At 38.9% G+C, this 11,646-nt stretch overlaps 1 long non-coding RNA gene across 1 annotated transcript in view; it reads left to right on the top strand.

Moving 5' to 3' along the window:
- The first annotated feature begins 2,302 nt into the window (after positions 1–2,302).
- LOC114673698 (uncharacterized) overlaps positions 2,303–11,646 on the top strand; it is a 172,205-nt gene continuing 162,861 nt past the window's right edge. The window contains exon 1 of the long non-coding RNA XR_013408484.1: positions 2,303–2,398. This is a non-coding gene — a long non-coding RNA (uncharacterized LOC114673698). The remainder of the gene's footprint in view (positions 2,399–11,646) is intronic.

The raw sequence follows: 11,646 nt of genomic DNA, 5'->3' as shown, positions 1-11,646 counted from the left end.
TTAGTCATGTTGCCATACTACTGTAAAGTAGGTAGAGTTTTTGTTTAGTTACTAACCTTCCTTCAAAAGGGATTCAAGATAGCGTTGTTGTTCTTTTATTAAGCAGATAACAAATCTGTATTTCATAATAATTAAGGATGTAGCTTCTGTGTCTGAAGGCCTGTGTTAGTTGTTTCTATTACTGTTATGCTAGTATTAATGAATAAGAAATTTTTTTTTAAAATTACACTTTAAGTTCTAGGGTACATGTGCACAACATGCAGGTTCGTTACATATGTATACATGTGCCATGTTGGTGTGCTGCACCCATTAACTCGTCGTTTACATTAGGTATATCTCCTAATGCTATCCCTCCCCGCAAGAATAAGAAAATTAAAAATACTCCTTAAGTTTGGGTAAGAGAACATTTCCAGTCAGGAGTGGGTCTTTTAACCCAACAGAAAATTTTTCTCTAGACTGTTGCAACAGAAGGAACAATTTTGTTATTTGGAGGCTGTTATCCACAGAGCCAACCCAAATCACCAGCTTCATCCGTTAACACAAAATCAGTAATCTGAGAAGCAAAATGGATTTGGTTTGTCTAATAAAGGGACAAACTTACGATAAAAATATGAAATGAGTTCAAAATAGTACCAATGCGGACATAGACCTATTATATTTTGACATTCAGTAATTTGGTAAAATCCAAATATTGTGTCATTTCAGTTAATAGTTTTTTTTTTTTTTTTTTTTTTGAGACAAAGTTTCACTCTTGTTGCCCAGGCTAGTGTGCAATGGTGCGATCTCGGCTCACCTCAACCTCCACCTCCTGGGTTCAGGTGATTTTCCTACCTCAGCCTCGCGAGTAGCTGGGATTATAGGCATATGCCACCATGCCCAGCTAATTTTGTATTTTTAGTAGAGACGGGGTTTCTCCATGTTGATCAAGCTGGTCTCAAACTCCCAACCTCAGGTGATCTGCCCACCTCGGCCTCCCAAAATGCTGGGATTACAGGCATGAGCCACCATACCCAGCCCAGTTAATTCTTCTGGTGTCCTAATTTTAGACCTTCAGACCTCATTCCAGGGATATCATATGGCATTTTAAAATAATAACCTCCAAAAATAAAATATTTAACTTAATCAGAATATTGAACAATACTGAGTAAGAATCTTTAATGGGCTACTACCTGAATTTGAAAAAGGAGGAATAGGCCGGGCGCGGTGGCTCAAGCCTGTAATCCCAGCACTTTGGGAGGCCGAGACGGGCGGATCATGAGATCAGGAGATCGAGATCATCCTGGCTAACCCGGTGAAACCCCGTCTCTACTAAAAAATACAAAAAACTAGCTGGGCGAGGTGGCGGGCGCCTGTAGTCCCAGCTACTCGGGAGGCTGAGGCAGGAGAATGGCGTGAACCCAGGAGGCGGAGCTTGCAGTGAGCTGAGATCTGGCCACTGCACTCCAGCCTGGGCGACAGAGCTAGACTCCGTCTCAAAAAAAAAAGAAAAAGAAGGAATATCAGTCAAAGATATATGAATAAAAGAAAATTGGTAAAGTCCATGAAAGCAAGAAATTGTCTTCTAACACTCAGGACTTACATACAACCAGTTAGCCCTATGCAAAGAAAACTCTCTGTCTTATCTGCCTAGTATTGATAGAGGCAGGAGGCAGAGAAATTCTAGGCAGACAGGGGCAGGTCCCTAGTGAAACCTCACCTTCAAGTCAAAGTAGCTTGAGACCTGCACCCAAAAGTGTGAACCTCTATCCCTGTTTGCCCACTTTCTCCTGGTTGGTTCTTTCTGAATAATGTCTTTTTTACCAATTGAATGTTGCCTTTTCCAAAACCACCTCTGGCTGGCCGGGCGCGGTGGCTCACGCCTGTAATCCCAGCACTTTGGGAGGCCGAGGTGGGCGGATCACAAGGTCAGGAGATCGAGACCACGGTGAAACCCCGTCTCTACTAAAAATACAAAAAAATTAGCCGGGCGCGGTTGTGGGCGCCTGTAGTCCCAGCTACTCGGGAGGCTGAGGCAGGAGAATGGCGTGAACCCGGGAGGCGGAGCTTGCAGTGAGCCGAGATCGCGCCACTGCACTCCAGCCTGGGCGACAGAGCCAGACTCCGTCTCAAAAAAAAAAAAAAAAAAAAAAAAACCACCTCTGGCTTGCCCCACCCCCATCTTGTGCCTATAAAGACCCCAGACTCAGTTGGTAGAGGAGAGATGGCTTGACTTTGGAGAGAAGACTACTGGACTTCAGGGAAGACTACCAGCTGGACCCATACTCTTTCCAGCTCCCCTCTCTGCTGAGAGCCATTCCCATCTCTCAGTAAAATTCTTCACCTTCACCATCCTTCAAGTGTCAGCAGGACCTGATTCTTCTTGGACGCTGGACAAGAACTCGGGGCCCACCGAGTGCAGGTACTCATAAAAAGGCTGTCATAATGGCCCTTTGCCCTCGCTGGTGGACAGCTGCACCATGTGACGAGGCAAGGGGCCAACTGAGCTGTTAACACACAGCTGTCTGTGGAAGGTGGAACTAAAGAATCGTTGTAATACACCCTGTGGGGCCTTGGGGTCACACGTACCCCCCTACACAGACACCTGGGCACTGCCCCTTGGAGCTTGCTCCTGCTGGCGCCTAGAGTGGCTTGCTGGTTACTGCACTATCTCACTGGTGCCTGGTCTGGCCATGAGCCCCGTATAGAGCTTGCCCCTGCCAGCACCAAGACAGAGAGACCCTGGCCAGATCCAACATTCACTCGCTCATGTGCTCCCTCCCACTAGGGGTTGAGCATGGAGAGCTGAGTAAATGGAGCACCCCTGTCACGAGTCTGATGATGAGGCTGAGAAAAATCCTGCATCAGTATGATGACCAACCCTTAGCAAAATACATCCTGGTTTTCAACAGCAAATTCTCTTTGATGCCTTACAGGGGTTTTGCTACACTTCATTTTTAAACATAAAACAACAAACATACTAGCCTGGAGAAAAGTTCATTTTTAGCTAAGCTGCCTTTTAATTCAGGTATAACACAGTGCCCCAAGACTCTTCTAAATTTGTCCTGGTAGATATTTGCAGATCTATTTATCATGGTCACAGCATGAAGTAGTTTCGGATTTATGTGGTGAGCTTTAGACTTTTGGTATTTTCTCTTGTGGCCTCAATCTATCAGAAAGCAGCCTGCATCACATTTAACACCAATATAGCAGTGTTGATAATGCTCAAGCAAACAGCATGCACAGCAAAGAGGACTCTGGCGGAGATGGAGAGGTTAGAATGTTAGCTAGAAGCCTAAGCAGCATAAACTGAAAGATTTTTCAAATCTATAGGATTTTTATATATTTGAGGGGGGAATAATGTGTGCTGCTGAATTAGAAACCTGGATAAGATTTCACATATAAGTGGAAAATTACAGTTAAACTCTATGTGTTTGGTATGGTTTCAGCAAAAGGCTTTCAGAAGGTTTCAATGAGAGAGAAAATGGGTTTCTCAGAGGTCTGGGTCAACCAGACCATAAGCCACAGCATCATCACTTTCCCACTATCTAGTATAGAACCTGCCATAGTAAAGGTGATGATAACTACAGTTTAGGTCTAACTCAAAGTCAGATCATGCTATAGCTGCTTGTAACCTCTAGATTCCTAACTTTTACCATATCATCACTTCACACCTATGTTTTGCTTCGGATGGCACCCAAAATATTTCAAGCTGCTTTCCTATCCAATTTCTCATTTCTAGCTAGGGAGCCATGTTATGTCCAAATCCTAGTAGAGGTTATTTTGGCTGAAGAGAGCCATGAAACAAGTTATATATTTGTAATTGAGCGTAAATTCACTTTCTGAAGCCTAGCCAAATTTTTGTCATGCTATTACATTGTATCTCTGCACATGCTAGATACTAGGTGCTCAGTAAATTTGCTGACAACTTTAGACAAATGAAATGGAAAAAGAATGAGGGGCTGTCATGTGGATGCTAGAGTGTTTATAACAAACATTGGCCAGAAAACATTTATTGCTTCAACAAATATTTACTGAGTATATACTATGTGGCAGACACTCGACTTAACGCTGAGATGTAGTCTTGGCACTGGGAGCTCAGAGTCTATTGTAGATAACACCCACATTAACAGAATAATTATGTTCTGGAGTGGTGGAAGCTGTACCAGAATGTGAGAAAACTAGGAGGACAACAAAGAAATGGTGTGGGGGTTTGGAAAGAGATTAATATAAGAAAGCAAAACCAGTCTCATAGAATTGTTTACCTCTTCTTGTAAACTTTTATTTTGGTGGTGGTTGTGAGATATAACATGCTTATACAAAAGTGTGTAGAACAAAGATATACCATGTAGTGATTTATCATAAATTGAACATTTATGTTAAAAAGTGCTTTTCAAACGATCTGTAATGACAGACCAGATTTTGTTTTTGTTTTGTTTTTCCTAATCCATCAGTTAAAAAATACAATTAAAATGAAATACTAAAAAAGGAAAAGGAAAACACATGTTTTTATAAAGACACAAACTTTTGAATAAACCAGTAGAAAAGAATTACCAGAAAAATAAAAGAGAAAGAACAAAGATAAACAAAATCCAAGTCAACATTTTAAATTATTGTATCCAACAGGCATAAAATTACTTGGTAAAATAAAGTTTCTGAATATCTATTGTGAATTCTTGTACTTATGTGAACCCATGGACTAATCATGGCAATTAGGCAAGGTTCAACTGCTAAAAAAAAACTGATAGGACCCAAATTGACAAAGCTTACAAAAATTCAGTCTGTTCCAGAAGAACATACATTATTGCAGTAGCATTAAAGTAAAGCTACATATCATGGCCAAAGGCTGTCTCCCAGCAAGATGTCCAGAGAGACAAGATGCAGGTTCCAATTGTCTTACCTCTGTAGCATCATATTGGACACACTTTCTTTTGGACCATTAACATACATATCGAATATTTAGATTCTGGGATCCCCAGATGGAGTTTTGCTGGTGCTTCTTATGGTCATATAGGCATATTCTTGCTATTAAACCAGTTCCAGTAACAGAGTTCTTCAGTGGTCATACTGGAACCAACTCTAAATCATTAATCTCAATGTTAACAATGAACAATGCTGACAAGTTGGCACAAACCACCCTAAACTCCTTAGACTCATGTTAACAAAAAAACACACACCATCATCAGTACCTTGATCAGCATCTTGAAGGTACTTTAGCCAAACAGCTCAGGCCAATTCCAGGCCTGTTGGAATTAACTTCACAGTGTTGGAGCCAAGGGAAGACTTTCCTTTCATTGTCTCAAGGTTCACTGAAAATCACTGACAAGAGGCAGATTAATAGGAGAAAAAGGATATAAATGTATTTGATTCTAGTTTTATGTGACACAGAAGTCTTCAGAATGAAGACCCAAAGGTGCAGGGGAAATTATCCATTTTATGCTTAGGTTCAACAAAGTATGGGAAACTATTTTTAAATATGATTGGACAAAAGAGTCTGATCTGATCTTAACAGACTGAGCAGGGGAACCCAGCAAGGCCTGTCTGTCTAGTTTTTCTTGTCCTCTCTGAGCACGTATTTCTTCCTTCTGTGCATGGGGCAGGACTCTCTCTGGAATGAGGGTCTTATGACCTACAGTCAAACAAGGCACATCAGATAATTTCTTTTTGGCCAGGTTTTTTTTTTTTTTTTTTTTTTAAATACTTTAAGTTCTAGGGTACATGTGCACAACGTGCAGGTTTGTTACATATGTATACATGTGCCATGTTGGTTTGCTGCACCCATTAACTCATCATTTACATTAGGTATTTCTCCTAATGGTATCCCTCCCCATACCTCCCACCCCATGACAGGCCCCGGTGTGTGATGAGCCCCTCCCTGTGTCCAAGTGATCTCATTGTTCAATTCCCACCTATGAGTGAGAACATGCGGTGTTTGGTTTTCTGTCCTTGTGTTAGTTTGCTCAGAAAGATGGTTTCCAGCTGCATCCATGTCCTTGCAAAGGACATGAACTCATCCTTTTTTATGGCTGCATAGTATTCCATGGTGTATATGTGCCACATTTTCTTAATCCTGTCTATCATTGATAGACATTTGTGTTAGTTCCAAGTTGCTATTGTGAATAGTGCCGCAATAAACATACGGTGCATGTGTCTTGATAGTAGCATGATTTATAATCCTTTGGTTATATACCCAGTAATGGGATGGCAAATGGCCAGCTTTTACCTGAAAGGTGGTGGTAGCGGGGAATTAGAGTATTTTTAGGTTTTATGATGACTTTTGAAGAGAAAGCTATTTGGTTTTTATGACCTGTCTTGGGGAAGAGAGCTTCTATGGCTAACCTTCAAGGGGAAACAGACTCAAAGATAGGAGGGTGGGAGAAGGTCAGAGAAAAACTTTTGCTTCCGAGGCTGTTTCTGAGGTCTTCATTTTGGTGCATGATTTTCTGAGTCCTCAAAACATCATAACTCACAGCAGTATATGGATGGGTACTAGGTTATGGACCACGCTTTGAGTAACAGTGATCTATGGAACATAAGAATGGAACTAAAAATAGAATGGAACAAAAAACAGAATATGATAAGTACCCCAGAAGTCTTTATTATGCCCTTACAATTATTAATCTCTCCTTGTCTCAAAGGTAAACCAACTATCCTGAATCCATGATGATTACTTTCTTTTCTTCATAGTTTTTCACATCTGTCTCTTTTTACATTTTAAATAAATAGAATCATAAAGCATATATTACTTTGTGTATGGATTCTTCTGCTCAAAATCATATTTACAATATTCCTTCAATCTCTTAGGTAGTGTTGTAGTTTGTTCATTTTCAGTGCAGTAATGAACTCCATTTGTGGCTCTACTATGATGTATCCATTTGAATATTGATGAACGTTTGGGTGGTTTTAAATTTTTGACTATCATGAATAGTGATGCTGTGACCGTTTGTGTTCATGTAAATTTTGTAATTCTCTTGCATGTATAACTATAGTTCAACTGTAAAGTCGCAGGTTATATATGTTTAGCTGTTGTGCTTGCCGCCATATAGTATATTAAAAGAGTAGTACCAATTTACTCTTCCACTAGCAATATAAAATTTCCTTTTGCTTTACATTGTTGGTAATAACAGTATTATTAATTTTTAAATTTTTACCACTTTAGAGAATGTAGAGGATAATTATACTGTGGTTTTCATTATATTGCCCTGATTATGGAAAAGAAAAGGTTGAACATTTATTGGCTATTGAAATAGAGGCTTTACCTATTCAGGTTTCTTGCCCTTTTTTCTACTGATTTCTATTTTTTATTGACTTGTAGTAGTAGTAGTAGTAGTAGTAGTAGTAGTAGTAGTAGTAGTAGTAGTTGTTCTTCTTCTTCTTTTTGTTTTTTTTTTTTTTTGAGATGGAGTTTTGCTCTTGTTGCCCAGGCTGGAGTGCAATGCCGTGATCTTGGCTAACTGCAACCTCCGCCTCCCAGGTTCAAGCAATTCTCTTGTCTCAGCCTCCTGAGTAGCTGGGATTACAGGCGCCTGCCACCACACCCAGTGAATTTTTTGTATTTTTAGTAGAGACAGGATTTCACTATGTTGGCCAGGCTGGTCTCGAACTCCTGACCTCAGGTGATCCACCCACCTTGACCTCCCAAAGTGCTGGGATTACAGGTGTGAGTCATCATGCCCAGCCAGCTGTTCTTTTTATATTGTGGATATAACTCTTTCTTCAGATATATGTGTTGTAAATATAATCTCTTATAGTGTGGATACCTTTTAAAGGCATCTATTGATGATAAACATTTTTAATTTTAATGTAGTAGCACAGTATGTAAGTACTTTCCCTTTACAATATAAAAATGATATTATGCTATATTCACCTTTTGCCATCCCAAGATCATCAAGATTTTACAGAAGCCTCGTTGCTTCGCATGTCACACATAGATATGTTTTTTATTGTGTGAGGTAAGAGTCGTTTTATCATATTTTTCACTTTGATATTCAGTTAATCCAGAACCATTTATTGAAAGGAATATTCCTTTCCCATTAGTCTACAGTAGCAACTTTGTCATTAATCAATTACTTATTTATTGTGTGGGTCTCTTTCTGGGCTCTTTCCTCTATTTCACTAATTTAATTTTCTATCTTTGTTCCCCTGTTACACAGTCTCAGTGACGAATTTATGGTAATTCCTGCTACCTGGTAGAGTAAGTCCTTCTACTCTGTTTTTCTCCATTAGTGTCTTAGCTGTTCTTGACCCTTCACATTGTCATGTAAATTTTAGAATCAGCTTGACAAGTTTCACATAAAAAATTGATCAAATTTGGGGATCGCTGACTATCCCTCCATTTATGCCTGCTTTCATGTGTTTTACTTAATAGTATTTTATCATTGTGAGGGCTTGCACACATTTAATAGATTTATTCCTGTGTATGTGTTGCTGTTCTGGTACTTGTTCTAAAATTTCATTTGAAAATGCAACCATGGCCAGGCGCGGTGGCTCAAGCCTGTAATCCCAGCACTTTGGGAGGCCGAGACGGGCGGATCGCGAGGTCAGGAGATCGAGACCATCCTGGCTAACACGGTGAAACCCCGTCTCTACTGAAAAATACGAAAAACTAGCCGGGCGAGGTGGCAGGCGCCTGTAGTCCCAGCTACTGGGGAGGCTGAGGCAGGAGAATGGCGTAAATCCGGGAGGCGGAGCTTGCAGTGAGCTGAGATCCAGTCACTGCACTCTAGCCTGGGCGGCAGAGCGAGACTCCGTCTCAAAAAAAAAAAAAAAAAAAAAAAAAAGAAAATGCAACCAATATTTGTGTTTTGATTTCTGTATCCACAAACCTTGTTAAACTCATTTATTAATTATAATGATGCATCTGTCTTTTGAGTTTTCTATATCTACAGTCATATCAACTATGAATAATTACAGATTTATTCATCTTGCCTATTGAAGGTTAGATTCCCCATACATAGCCCTGAGACAAACATTCAGATGTAAGTGATTTATATGGAACTTGATCTCAGAAACATTGGAATGGGAGTAAAGAAGTGAAAGAGGATAGCTGATACAGGGTTCACTCTCAAGAAAATTACCTTGAAAGCTCAATCCAACTGGGGAATTAATTAATCAATGTAAAAAATTTGCATCCGAGTTTTCACATTTAAGGGGTAAGCCATGTAAAGTACTTATTGTAAATGTTCTGTGGACCTGTGGTTAGAGATGTTACCGGGAGTGAGTTCATTCTCTGGGGTGAGCCATTTCTAGCCTGCTAGTAGGACAGGTGAAGGGACTCCAACAGTGAAAGAAAGACTTCAGAAAAGAAATGAAGGTGCTAGTAGTTGACTGGTGTACACTGAAGTGGTAAAGTCAAGGTGGTATAGATGCAGTACCAATAGCACCTACTATAGTGTTCAATTCTTACAGAATTTCTTTCTTTTTCTTACATTGCTATATTGGCTAAACCCCTAGTCCATATTGATTAAAAGAAGTGATAAAGGTCATTCTTGCATGCTGTCTGATTGCAAAGGAAAAGCTTCCCCATAAGTTTACTATAAATACCTTTATCAAATTATGGAAGTTTCTTCTATCCACATATATTTTTAAATTATGTATGAGTGTTAAATTATATCAAACATTTTTACTTATCTAAAGAGACAATAGTGTTACTTTTCTCATTTATTCTGTAAATGGGCTAAATTTCATTGATGATTATTATTTTTGAAACCTGGCCTCGCTCTGTCACCCAGGCTGGGGTACAGTGGTGCCATTATGACTCACTGCAGCTTGGAACTCCTGGGCTCAAGTGATCCTCCTGCCTCAGCCTCTTGAACAGTTAGGACTACAGGTATGAGCCATTGCACACATCCTAATGTTTGAATACTTAATTAATATTGCATTTATGGAATAAGCCCACCTTGTTTGTTTTGGTTATTATATTACAAAAACATTTTGGTAATATTGAGATTTTTGCATTTATATTCCTGTATGAGATTGGCTAGTACTTTTGTTTCCTTTCTCTTGATTTGCCCATTAAATTTTCCTAGAAAGGTTATGCTGGTTTACTGAAATGATTGAGAGGTATTTTTTCTTTTGCTATACTCTTGGAGAATTTGTATATATTGAAATTATCCTTTCCTTAAATTATTGGAAGTATTTGCTGAAGACATCTGGGCCTAGGGTTCTATATGGAAATATTTAAAATTATATATTTGATTTCTTTAATAGTTATATAAATATTTATACTTTTGATTTCTTCTTGTTTCAGTTTCATTACATTGTATTTTTAAAGAAATTTTTTCATTTTATTACAATTTTAAAATTTATTCACAAAGTATTTCATGAGAAATTTTTATTTGGTTTATAATAAAAAAGACTTCTACATTCTTAACTTTGGTTATTTGTATCTTTTAACTTTTATTTTTCCTTGATCAGTGTCACCAGGGATTTATTAAATTTATTGGTCCTTTCAAAGAACCATATATGGCTTCATTGACCCTCACTATTTTATGGTTGTTTTCTGTTTCATTGATTTATGTATGTTATTTGCTTACTTTTCCTGTTTTGATTAACTTTACACAACCTTCTGTCACCCTCAGGAAGAAAGTATTTCTAAAAGTCAGTCTCTGCATTTTGGCCTGATAATTATTTACTATCTTGTTAGTGCTTCAATATTTTCAAGCAGATGTTTTAAATTTTTGTATCTAGCTTTTCTAGTTGTCCTCTGAGAAAGTACTGGCCCAATTTAGCTAATCCACTATTACCCAAGGGGAAAGTCTCCACTGGTTTATTTTTTGACTTTTTTTTTTTTCTTGGACAAAGTGTCATGTTTTTATCTGAAAGCCTTTCCAGCAGTCTTTGGATAGAATTGAATTCTCTGATTAAAACTGCATTAATTGGTAAAATAAAACCTTTTACAGGAAATGCAGAGTAGAGGAGGGGAATAAGGGCCTGAGACAGTAAGGTATTACCTGCTGTAATTGGCTTGCATCTGTTCTTAGGCTCACCTTTAGGTTCAGGACCTCATCTAAAGTGTGATGGGAGCTATTACATGTGAGGAGGAATAACATTCTGAGTGTTCCCATACCTTCTTCCCCTTTCCTTTAATGTTTCTTGCAGCTCTTTTTTACGTGCCAGAACGAACTGATAAATATGAGCCACCCACTATAAAGTATAAACAAGAGCTGTAAATATTGGTACCTGAAACAAACTTATGGCTTAAGTGTAAGAAGAAAAACTTCAGATGCATACTTGCTGGGACTAGATAAAAAGACAATGGCTGAAGTGAGGACAAAGGAGTGTGATAATGTGGATAGCAGAAGGTGGGACTGAGGAACCATGAGATCCACTGGGGAAAAAACCATCAGAATTGGGAAGCTTCATGGAAGCTGGATCACTATAAGTGGTGTCTTTCTCAATGTCTGGTGAGACCAATTGCTGATAATGGTTAGTGTGTTGTTTGTTTCAGTTGAAATAGTCTTACCTGCATTGTATGATTCTACCTTACGCTGGTGCAATGTATGCCTTGTGAACAGCATTCCATTTTTTCTTTTTTTTTTTGAATTGCACATTTATTTCTCAGCATTTCCCCAACAGCAGAAGAGAGAGGTCTTGAATTATTCAAGGGGTGTTGGTGACATTAAGGTAAAACCTCACCCCTGACCAAATTGTGCCACCAGAACTAATTTG

Source organism: Macaca mulatta, chromosome 18 (genome assembly GCF_049350105.2).
Source record: "Macaca mulatta isolate MMU2019108-1 chromosome 18, T2T-MMU8v2.0, whole genome shotgun sequence".
NCBI classification, from domain to species: Eukaryota; Metazoa; Chordata; class Mammalia; order Primates; family Cercopithecidae; genus Macaca; species Macaca mulatta.
The sequence above is the reverse complement of the archived record's forward strand: the minus strand, read 5'-3'. Positions and strand labels throughout refer to the sequence as shown.